This window comes from Salvelinus namaycush, unplaced genomic scaffold (assembly GCF_016432855.1).
Source record: "Salvelinus namaycush isolate Seneca unplaced genomic scaffold, SaNama_1.0 Scaffold291, whole genome shotgun sequence".
NCBI lineage: Eukaryota > Metazoa > Chordata > Actinopteri > Salmoniformes > Salmonidae > Salvelinus > Salvelinus namaycush.
The window spans coordinates 58,567-69,235 of NW_024059797.1; the positions used below are offsets into that span (position 1 = coordinate 58,567).

Below are 10,669 nucleotides of genomic sequence, written 5' to 3' on the forward strand. Positions count from 1 at the left end.
TCAAATCGCCGCCTCTCTGCTTTCGCTGCCTCCAGCTCAGCTTTGGGGCGATTATATTCTCCTGGTACTTCGCGGTCCAGAATTTCCTCCCAATTCCTGTAATCCTGCGTTTGTTGTTGCTTCTTTCGCCCTCGTTGCTTGATCCTTTGTTGGTGGGTGATTCTGTAACGGCTGCTCTCCTCCTCTTCGTCTGAAGAGGAGAAGCATGGGTCGGACCAATACGCGTCGAGGTATGCAGTCATAATGAATTTATTTAAATGATAGACAAACACGAAACACTTGAGAATATACAAAATAACAAACGCAGTCAACAGACCTGAACAAACGAACTTACATGACACGAAGAACGCACGAACAGGAAAATAGACTACACAAAAACCGAACGAACAAACATACCGAAACAGTCCCGTGTGGCGCAACATACACTGACACGGAAGACAATCACCCACAAACTAACAGTGTAAAACAGCCTACCTATATATGATTCTCAATCAGAGGAAATGAATAACACCTGTCCCTGATTGAGAACCATATAAGGCTAATTAACCAACACTCCCACATAGAACAAACAACACAGACTGCCCATCCCAACTCACGCCCTGACCAACTAAACACATACAAAACAAGAGAAAACAGGTCAGGAACGTGACAGGTGCAGATTGCCTCAAGATAAAATCATAATATTCAATATCTGTAAGACTAAATATTAGAACTTTACATACTCGTGGGTAATAACCTTCAATCTGGATAACACAAAACAAATCATCAGGCTTAAGAAATGTATCGACAAATATTACAACAACAAGCAACACCAAAGATGACAGAGTAAACAAGGAGAACCAATCTCCAAAAGAAAATGAGACTGACGGACACAGACGATTTATGCTTTTCACTACCGGGAATGGTAAGGGTGGAAACCAATCTGTTAAAATCGATCGACGACAAACTGCATACTTGAATTAGTTAGGAAAGATATAAAGGAGTTGAAGGCGAGCCTCGAGACGAGTGACGAAAAAGCTGCGACAATGGAGAAAGAAACAAACAAGCTTAAAGGTACAGTCAATAAGATTGAAATGGACGTTAAATGAACTTAAAGGAGAACATATTTCTGAGAGAAGCCTTACTTGACATACAGAATAGATCTATGAGAGAAAATATGGTACTTACTGCTATCCAAGAAAAAGGAGAAGTTCCTGAAAATGTGGTGAAGGAATTCCTTCTTACAGCGCTTCAGAACCCACGCGAAGCTGTTGACAAAATCCAACTTGAACGTGTACACTGTTTCGGACAGAGAGGACCCGAGATATGAGCGCCCAATCTTTGCCAAATTTGCTTTCTTTAAAGATAAAATAATGGTTGAAAGCCTGGGTAAAAGACTCACTGGCACGAAAATAGGCATGAATGATAAGTTCCGAAGGAAATTGCAGAACGGCGCAAAGCTCTGTGTCCAATCTTCAAGGAGAAGATATTAAAAAGGAAAAGTGTAGCTCTCGTAGTCTATAAACTGTATATTGATAACCAAATGTTCCGAGACACAGACTACTCCATGGCTATTCTAAATATTACAAAGTTCCCATAGAGGATTCTAATAATGGAACACTCAATATTAGCCATGGTCGGGATTGTAATTTAAAAAAATATCTAGAAAAGCAATAAAATACAACAATTTAAATAAATAAACTACAACTACACTATACCATTCTAGGTAGGGAATGTTGGAAAAATAATTAGTATTAGACTTTCCATTTATTGTATTTTATGAATTGATAAGATAGCATTGAAGAAAGGATAATTAACTAAATTGTACATCTTAAAATACAAGGAACTGGAACACAAAAGTACTGAATCAACATGGAAGAGATAAAACACAGAGGACACAGTAGGTGGGTATGTGCTGGAGTATTGTGATGGATGGTGGGGTGTGTGTTTTTGTGTTTGGAAAAGTGTGGAGTTGAGTGAGTGAAAAAGGATGGTGGTTGCAAATCCCAGAGCCCATGTGTGCTTGTGAGCAGGGGTTATGAGAGCTTTCAATTTTGTGCAGATGTAGGATATACATTTTAAAATATATCATACATGTAGTTGATTTATTTATTGGCCTATCCCCAACCCTATACCTGAGCGACCCATACGCTAAGGAGAAGTCCTTATCTGTTTTATGGACCTACCGTAAGTAGCCTATACGCAGCCAAATCAGAAAGATGAATGTGGTCTGAGACCTACTACTAAAGCAGCACCACACACTCAAGATTCTGAGCCTGCCTGGCAGGGTTGGTCCTACAAAGCCAAATCCCCCTGATGGGAGAGCATAATATACAAGGAAATTCTCAAAGCTGCTAATGAGAACCTTGAAGACCTTGTACCTAACTGGTGGAGATTCCAGTGGGGTGTCCCCACCCAGGCAGTGGCAGTGCTGGCAACACTAGCTGCAGTAACCAATGGGGAGGGGGTCACACTCGGACAATCAGAGAGGGGGCATATTATTGTGGCCCTGGTGGCAAAGGTCTGACAACACAGAGATGCTTGGGAATATGGTCACAACGGGGGACCGTTGGGGTGTAGCTGAGTTTCATCAGCTAGGACGTGACAATGGTTAATCAAATCTCCCTATTATTACTACGTTTTGCATGCCTTCTCAAACAGCTTCAACTGTATATCAAGTTCTTTCTTGAGTTGGGCTCAGTGATGGAACAACTGAATAGTGGGGAACAATTGGAGGTTTACTTAGTAGCAATGCAAATATCATGGTATAGCTATATGGACACTCAATCACTATGGTACTTTTAAATGGTGAGTTTACAAACATATATTATGATAAATAGATTTGAAACTTGTATCTCAATATGGTAAATGGTGAAATAAGTATAGCCAGTTATAATGAATGGCTTAGCAGATAATAAGAAAAGACGATCAGTATTTACCTGGCTAAAAGAGAAGAAGTTTAATATATATTGTTTACAGGAAACTCATTCAACTATTTTAGATGAAGTTGTGTGGAAAAAGGACTAGGGAGGCGAAATATATTTCTCCCATGGGCAAAGAAACTCGAAAGGGGTAATGATATTAATTAACAGTAATTTTGATCCGAATGTGCAAATTGTCCAAACAGATCATCAAGGTAGATGGGTGAATGTAAATATGTTATTGGACCATAAACAGATATGGCTCATTAACCTTTACGGACCAAATGATGATGATCCACGCTTCTTTGAAAATATATATAATAGTTTATCAACCATACAAGCTATACAAGACTGTATTATCATGGTGGGAGATTATATTACGGTTTTAAATACCGCTATGGACCGTAAAGGTAATGACACTACAAACTATCCCCTTCATACACTTAAGGAAATCCCGAATATCATGGATATATTGGAACTAGTGGATATATGGAGGCTTAAATATCCTGACCTAGTGAGATATACATGGCAGAGGCTCAATCAATTTAGTCGTCTTGACTACTTTCTCTCTGGCACCAAAAGTTAGTGTTGATAGGGGACAGATTGCAGTCGGAGCATCAAATATTTGGCATATATATTACTCTTACAGAATTTCCACGTGGGCGAGGATATTGAAAATGTAGTTAAAGCCTAATGGATGAGAACTTTTTTTAAATTTAATTTTCATGGTATCCAATCGCTATCTTGTCTCATCTCTACAACTCCCGTACGGGCTCGGGAGAGACGAAGGTCGAAAGCCATGCGTCCTCCGAAGCACAACCCAACCAAGCCGCACTGCTTCTTAACACAGCGCGCCTCCAACCCGGAAGCCAGCCGCACCAGTGTCTCGGGGGAAACACCGTGAACCTGCACCTGGCCCCCTTGGTTAGCGCGCATTGCACCCGGCCCACCACAGGAGTCGCTGGAGCGCAATGAGACGCTAGGCCAATTGTGCATCGCCCCACAGACCTCCCGGTCGTGGCCGGCTGCGACAGAGCCTGGGCGCGAACCCAGAGACTCTGGTGGCACAGCTAGCACTGCGATGCAGTGCCCTAGGCCACTGCGCAACCCGGGAGGCACCTGACAACTTGTTTTTAACTAGGACAGAAGTATTTATAACTGACTATTTACGATTATGATTTTTCAACGCCGATACCGATTATTGGAGGACCAAAAAAAGCTGATACCGATTAAATCGGACGATTTTTATACACTGCTCAAAAAAATAAAGGGAACACTTAAACAACACAATGTAACTCCAAGTCAATCACACTTCTGTGAAATCAAACTGTCCACTTAGGAAGCAACACTGATTGACAATAAATTTCACATGCTGTTGTGCAAATGGAATAGACAAAAGGTGGAAATTATAGGCAATTAGCAAGACACCCCCCAATAAAGGAATGGTTCTGCAGGTGGTGACCACAGACCACTTCTCAGTTCCTATGCTTCCTGGCTGATGTTTTGGTCACTTTTGAATGCTGGCGGTGCTTTCACTCTAGTGGTAGCATGAGACGGAGTCTACAACCCACACAAGTGGCTCAGGTAGTGCAGTTCATCCAGGATGGCACATCAATGCGAGCTGTGGCAAAAAGGTTTGCTGTGTCTGTCAGCGTAGTGTCCAGAGCATGGAGGCGCTACCAGGAGACAGGCCAGTACATCAGGAGACGTGGAGGAGGCCGTAGGAGGGCAACAACCCAGCAGCAGGACCGCTACCTCCGCCTTTGTGCAAGGAGGTGCACTGCCAGAGCCCTGCAAAATGACTTCCAGCAGGCCACAAATGTGCATGTGTCAGCATATGGTCTCACAAGGGGTCTGAGGAACTCATCTCGGTACCTAATGGCAGTCAGGCTACCTCTGGCGAGCACATGGAGGCCTGTGCGGCCCCACAAAGAAATGCCACCCCACACCATGACTGACCCACCGCCAAACCGGTCATGCTGGAGGATGTTGCAGGCAGCAGAACGTTCTCCACGGCGTCTCCAGACTCTGTCACGTCTGTCACATGTGCTCATGTGCTCAGTGTGAACCTGCTTTCATCTGTGAAGAGCACAGTGCGCCAGTGGCGAATTTGCCAATCTTGGTGTTCTCTGGCAAATGCCAAACGTCCTGCACGGTGTTGGGCTGTAAGCACAACCCCCACCTGTGGATGTCGGGCCCTCATACCACCCTCATGGAGTCTGTTTCTGACCGTTTGAGCAGACACATGCACATTTGTGGCCTGCTGGAGGTCATTTTGCAGGGCTCTGGCAGTGCACCTCCTTGCACAAAGGCGGAGGTAGCGGTCCTGCTGCTGGGTTGTTGCCCTCCTACGGCCTCCTAAACGTCTCCTGATGTACTGGCCTGTCTCCTGGTAGCGCCTCCATGCTCTGGACACTACGCTGACAGACACAGCAAACCTTTTTGCCACAGCTCGCATTGATGTGCCATCCTGGATGAACTGCACTACCTGAGCCACTTGTGTGGGTTGTAGACTCCGTCTCATGCTACCACTAGAGTGAAAGCACCGCCAGCATTCAAAAGTGACCAAAACTTCAGCCAGGAAGCATAGGAACTGAGAAGTGGTCTGTGGTCACCACCTGCAGAACCATTTCTTTATTGGGGGTGTCTTGCTAATTGCCTATAATTTCCACCTTTTGTCTATTCCATTTGCACAACAGCATGTGAAATCTATTGTCAATCAGTGTTGCTTCCTAAGTGGACAGTTTGATTTCACAGAAGTGTGATTGACTTGGAGTTACATTGTGTTGTTTAAGTGTTCCCTTTATTTTTTTGAGCAGTGTATATATGTGTATGTAATAATGACAATTAAAATAAAAGTGTTCATTTAGTATTGTTGTAACTTAATATAATACATAACTAAAATCTATGTAGTCTCAAATATATAATGAAACATGCTCAATTTGGTTTAAATAATGCAAAAACACAGTGTTGGGAACAAAGTAAAAGTGCAATATGTGTCATGTAAAAAAGCTAACGTTTATGTTCCTTGCTCTGAACATATGAAAGCTGGTGGTTCAATATTCCCAGTTAAGAAGTTTTAGGTTGTAGTTATTATAGAAATTATGACGCGTCAACAATTTTCTCTATACCATTTGTATTTAATGTACCTTTGACTATTTGATGCTCTTATAGGCACTTTAGTATTCCCATCCCAATCTCGGGAGTTGATAGGCTTGAAGTCATAAACAGCACTGTCCTTCAAGCATTGCTAAGAGCTGCTGGCAAATGCAGGAAAGTGCTGTTTGAATGAATGCTTACGAGCCTGCTGCTGCCTACCACCGCTCAGTCAGACTGCTCTATCAAATATAAAATCATAGACTTAATTATAATATAATAAACACAGAAATACGAGCCTTTGGTCATTAATATGGTCAAATCCGGAAACTATCATTTTGAAAACAAAATGTTTATTCTTTCAGTGAAATACGGAACCGTTCCATATTTTATCGAACCGGTGGCAACCCTAAGTCTAAATATTGCTGTTACATTGCACAACCTTCAATGTTATGTCATAATTATGTAAAATCCTAGCAAATTAGTTCGCACCGAGCCAGGCGGCCCAAACTGTTGCATATACCCTGACATTGCTTGTAATAAAACGCAAGAGAAGTGACAATTTCCCTTGTTAATATTGCCTGCTAATATGAATTTATTTTTACGAAATATGCAGGTTTAAAAAAATATACATTTGTGTATTGATTTTAAGAAAGGCATTGATGTTTATGGTTAGGTACATTCGTGCAACTATTGTGCTTATGTTAAATCTTCACCCGTTTGGCGAAGTAGGCTGCGATTAGATGATAAATTAACAGGCACCTCATTGATTATATGCAACGCAGGACAAGCTAGTTAACCTAGTAATATCATCAACCATGTGTAGTTAACTAGTGATTATGTGAAGATTGATTGTTTTTTATAAGATAAGTTTAATGCTAGCTAGCAACTTACCTTGGCTCCTTGCTGCACTCACATAACAGCTGGTCAGCCTGCCACGCAGTTTCCTCGTGGAATGCAATGTAATCGGCGTCCAAAAATGCCGATTACCGATTGTTATGAAAACATGAAATCGGCCCTAATTAATCAGACGACCTCTAATAGGTATAGAAGGTCCCCTTATTGTATGGGACAATTTTAAATCCAATTCAATACTCATCTCTAAAACAAAAGCAATTTAGGTCAAAATAATACACATTTTTTTATTTAACCAGGCAAGTCAGTTAAGAACAAATTCTTATTTACAATGACAGCCTAGGAACAGTGGGTTAACTGCCTGGTTCAGGAGGAGAATGACAGATTTTCCCCGTGTCAGCTAGGGGATTTGATCTTGCAATCTTTCAGTTCCTAGTCCAACGCTCTAACCACTAGGCTACCTGGGAACATCAAGGCAAAGGGTGGATACTTTGAAGAATATATTTGGTTTTGTTTAACACTTTTTTGTTACTACATGACTCCATATGTGTTATTTCATTGTTTTGATGTCTTCACTATTTTTCTTCAATGTAGAAAATAGTAAAAATAAAGAAAAACCCTTGAATGAGTAGGTGTTCTAAAAGTTTTGACTGGTAGTGTAGAGCCTTCAGTGCTTTTTTTCCGTGGGCTGTGGCCCCCCCCTTGTCTGAATTTGGTCAATATGTCCTCCAAAAGACTTTATAGCCCACTGTGGCAAAGACTATACTTTCAGGAGTTAAACAACACAATAAAAAATCACCTTGTTTGTCTCATTCTTCCAATCTAGCTAGTGACTTTATAAAACACAATATTTGGTATTTGTATGTTATATTATACCAACGATATAGGAAAGCATCTGGTAGCAAAATAGCCAAAAACATAAAATTAGTAATTCATTCAAGGTTATCAATAGAACATTATGTCAGAAAACAATAGTCTAAACCCAATGTCTCTACCATATATGGTTGAAAAGTTACCGACGATTTACTCTGAGATTTAACCTCACAACACCAAATATGGAACACATACAACCAAGTGCGGTGCAGTCTAAACTAGTAATGGTCACAGCAAATGATCATTATTATTTCATCAACACTGTCAAGTACAAGTATATTAATGTTATAATATTGTTGAGAACAAGCTAATGATTAATTCTATGTAATTTCTAATGACATCAGGCAAAGAAAACGATGTTTGGACATAAATTTCGTAGCTCCCTCTTGAATTGACCCTTTTTCTCTCTACATTGTATAGCAAGTAAGTGACTATATAAAAAATAATATATGTCATTCATCAGACACTTTTATCCAAAGCGACTTACAATAAAACCTGCTGTCGTTTATGTATGGGTGGTGACGGGAATCGAACCCACTACCCTGGCTTTGCAAGCGTCATGCTCTATCATGGTCATGGGTGCACCTCAGCCACGCTCAAGGTCCTAAACGATATCTTAACCGCCATCGATAAGAAACAATACTGTGCAGCTGTATTCATTGACCTGGCCAAGGCTTTTGACTCTGTCAATCACCACATCCTTACCGACAGACTCAACAGCCTTGGTTTCTCAAATGATTGCCTCGCCTGGTTCATTAACTACTTCTCCGATAGAGTTCAGTGTGTAAAATCGGCCTCCTGTAGCCCGGGCCTCTGGCAGTCTCTATGGGGGTGCCATAGGGTTCAATTCTTGGGCCGACTCTTCTCTGTATACATCAATGATGTCGCTCTTGCTGCTTGTGAGTCTCTGATCCACCTCTACGCAGATGACACCATTCTGTATACTTCTGGTCCTTCTTTGGACACTGTGTTAACTACCCTCCAGACGAGCTTCAATGCCATACAACTCTCCTTCCGTGGCCTTCGATTGCTCTTAAATACAAGTAAAACTAAATGTATGCTCATTGGTCACTGATTTTGAATGCTTGTTTTGTTGTCGTAGGGTTGGGAGGAGGACATGCTGCCGAGGAGAGGGAGGTTCCTCTGGTAAAGTGAGTTCCTATAAATGTCTGTGTAGTCTGGGCTTGTCAGATGCTGAAGGATAGTGGTCATAATGCTGCTATCCCCCATTGACTCTAATGGTTGACATGCTCCAATCCCTCCCTTTCACAGCCTCTACCTTACCACCAAGAGAGTGGAGGACATCGCCCTGAGGCTCGTCTCCCTGCGCCAGGCCTTCACTGTGAGTGGACACACTTTTCTTTTTCTCTCTGTGACTTCTTGTTCTCTCCTAGAGGAAGATGCCTCACCCTAACTCTTCCCTCTCCCCTAGATCCTGCTTGGTTCCACCCTGAGCAGGAACCATCTGTTTGTGGCGGGAAAGGTCCTCCTGGGCGCACTGGTTCAGGCCAACCACATGGTAACTCACTAACGCATTCTCTTTCAAGGGAAAGAGAGCGTCCCTGAGGTGAAATGTGTTCTGTTCACTAAGATGCTCTTTTCTTTGTCATAGGACGAGGCCAAGTTCATCCGTACTTATAACGACTTTGTGGACTACCTGAGTGACCCCTCCAAGCGGAATGACATTGAGAGGGAGCTGGCTGAGGCAAAGGTGAGTTCATTAACTCTTTCAAGTCTCACTGAGTTCTTCCACATGCATGTCTTTTATACATCACAGTAGCTGATCTATATGAAATCATTCCTATTTTCTCCAAATGTGTTTTCTTGTCCTAGATCCATCATGTGAACATGATAGATGTCCTCTTTGAGCTGGTGCTGTTTGGGATGATGACAGCTCAGAAGTCCCTGATGGTGGTAAGTAGCATCTCACTGGTACATGTTTTGATATCTCTCTATTAGCAGTTTCACTTAAATTCCTCTTCTCTTCTCTCCTCTTTTCTCCTCCTTTGTTTCCTTTAGCACGCCGGTGGGTTTGTGGAGCGTCTGTACGCTCTCCTGTACTCCTTCCTGCCCACTGCTGCCAACATGGAGCCAGAGGCTGACAGATACCTGCTGCTGCTCAATGTAAGAGTCAAGAGGTTACTTCCTGTTTACTTCCATATTCTTAGTGTACTTCCTTTTTACTTCCTTATTCATGGTTAACCAGGTTCCAATGTCATTTTAGGGGGAGTATTTCTAATTGTCTCTCTCCTCTTGATAAGCTAGTAACTCAGAGCCATTTTCTATGTGTTGTGTGGTGTTCTCTTCAGGGCGGGCTGATGGCTCTGCTAGATGACATGTTTGGCCAGCAGCTGGCCTGGTACTTTAACCCAGAGTCTCTGGTCACGGAGCTCTCCAGCCTCCTGGAGTACCACTTGGAGAACCTCATGGCCAGCATGTAGTCCTACTGCAGGGACCATACTCCTTTCTCCTTCTCTCTCTCTTTTGAAGGATTTGAGGACTTGAAGTGCTTTGTTGAACCCTGATTAGTTAACACCCATTAATTGAATGTATTCTCTTGTTTTCTCTCCCCACAGGATTCTTGTGACACTTTGCCACCCAACAGGGATCTAGACACCAATGCACTACATTACGTTGCACTGAATTTGAAATGTTTAAATAAAATAAGTTGTAGTTCAAAAACATTTTTGTTTCCGTCTTTTCATCTATTTGATTGGACGTCCTTTGCGTGGTGGACCATTCTTGATACACATGGGAAACTGTTGAGCATGAAAAAAACAGCAGTGTTGCAGTTCTTGACACACTTAACCCGGTGCGCCTGGCACCTACTACCATACCCCGTTCAAAGGCAGTTAAATCTTTTGTCTTGCTGAATCACCCTCTGAATGACACACACGATCCATGTCTCAATTCTCTCAAGGTTTTAAAATCTTTCTTTAACCCCC

General features: G+C 42.2%; 1 long non-coding RNA gene across 1 annotated transcript; it reads left to right on the top strand.

Moving 5' to 3' along the window:
- The first annotated feature begins 9,159 nt into the window (after positions 1-9,159).
- Positions 9,160-9,638, top strand: LOC120039676. Its single transcript, XR_005475475.1, has 3 exons — positions 9,160-9,243; positions 9,337-9,435; positions 9,558-9,638. It is a non-coding gene; the product is annotated as an uncharacterized LOC120039676 (long non-coding RNA).
- The last annotated feature ends 1,031 nt before the right edge of the window (positions 9,639-10,669 follow it).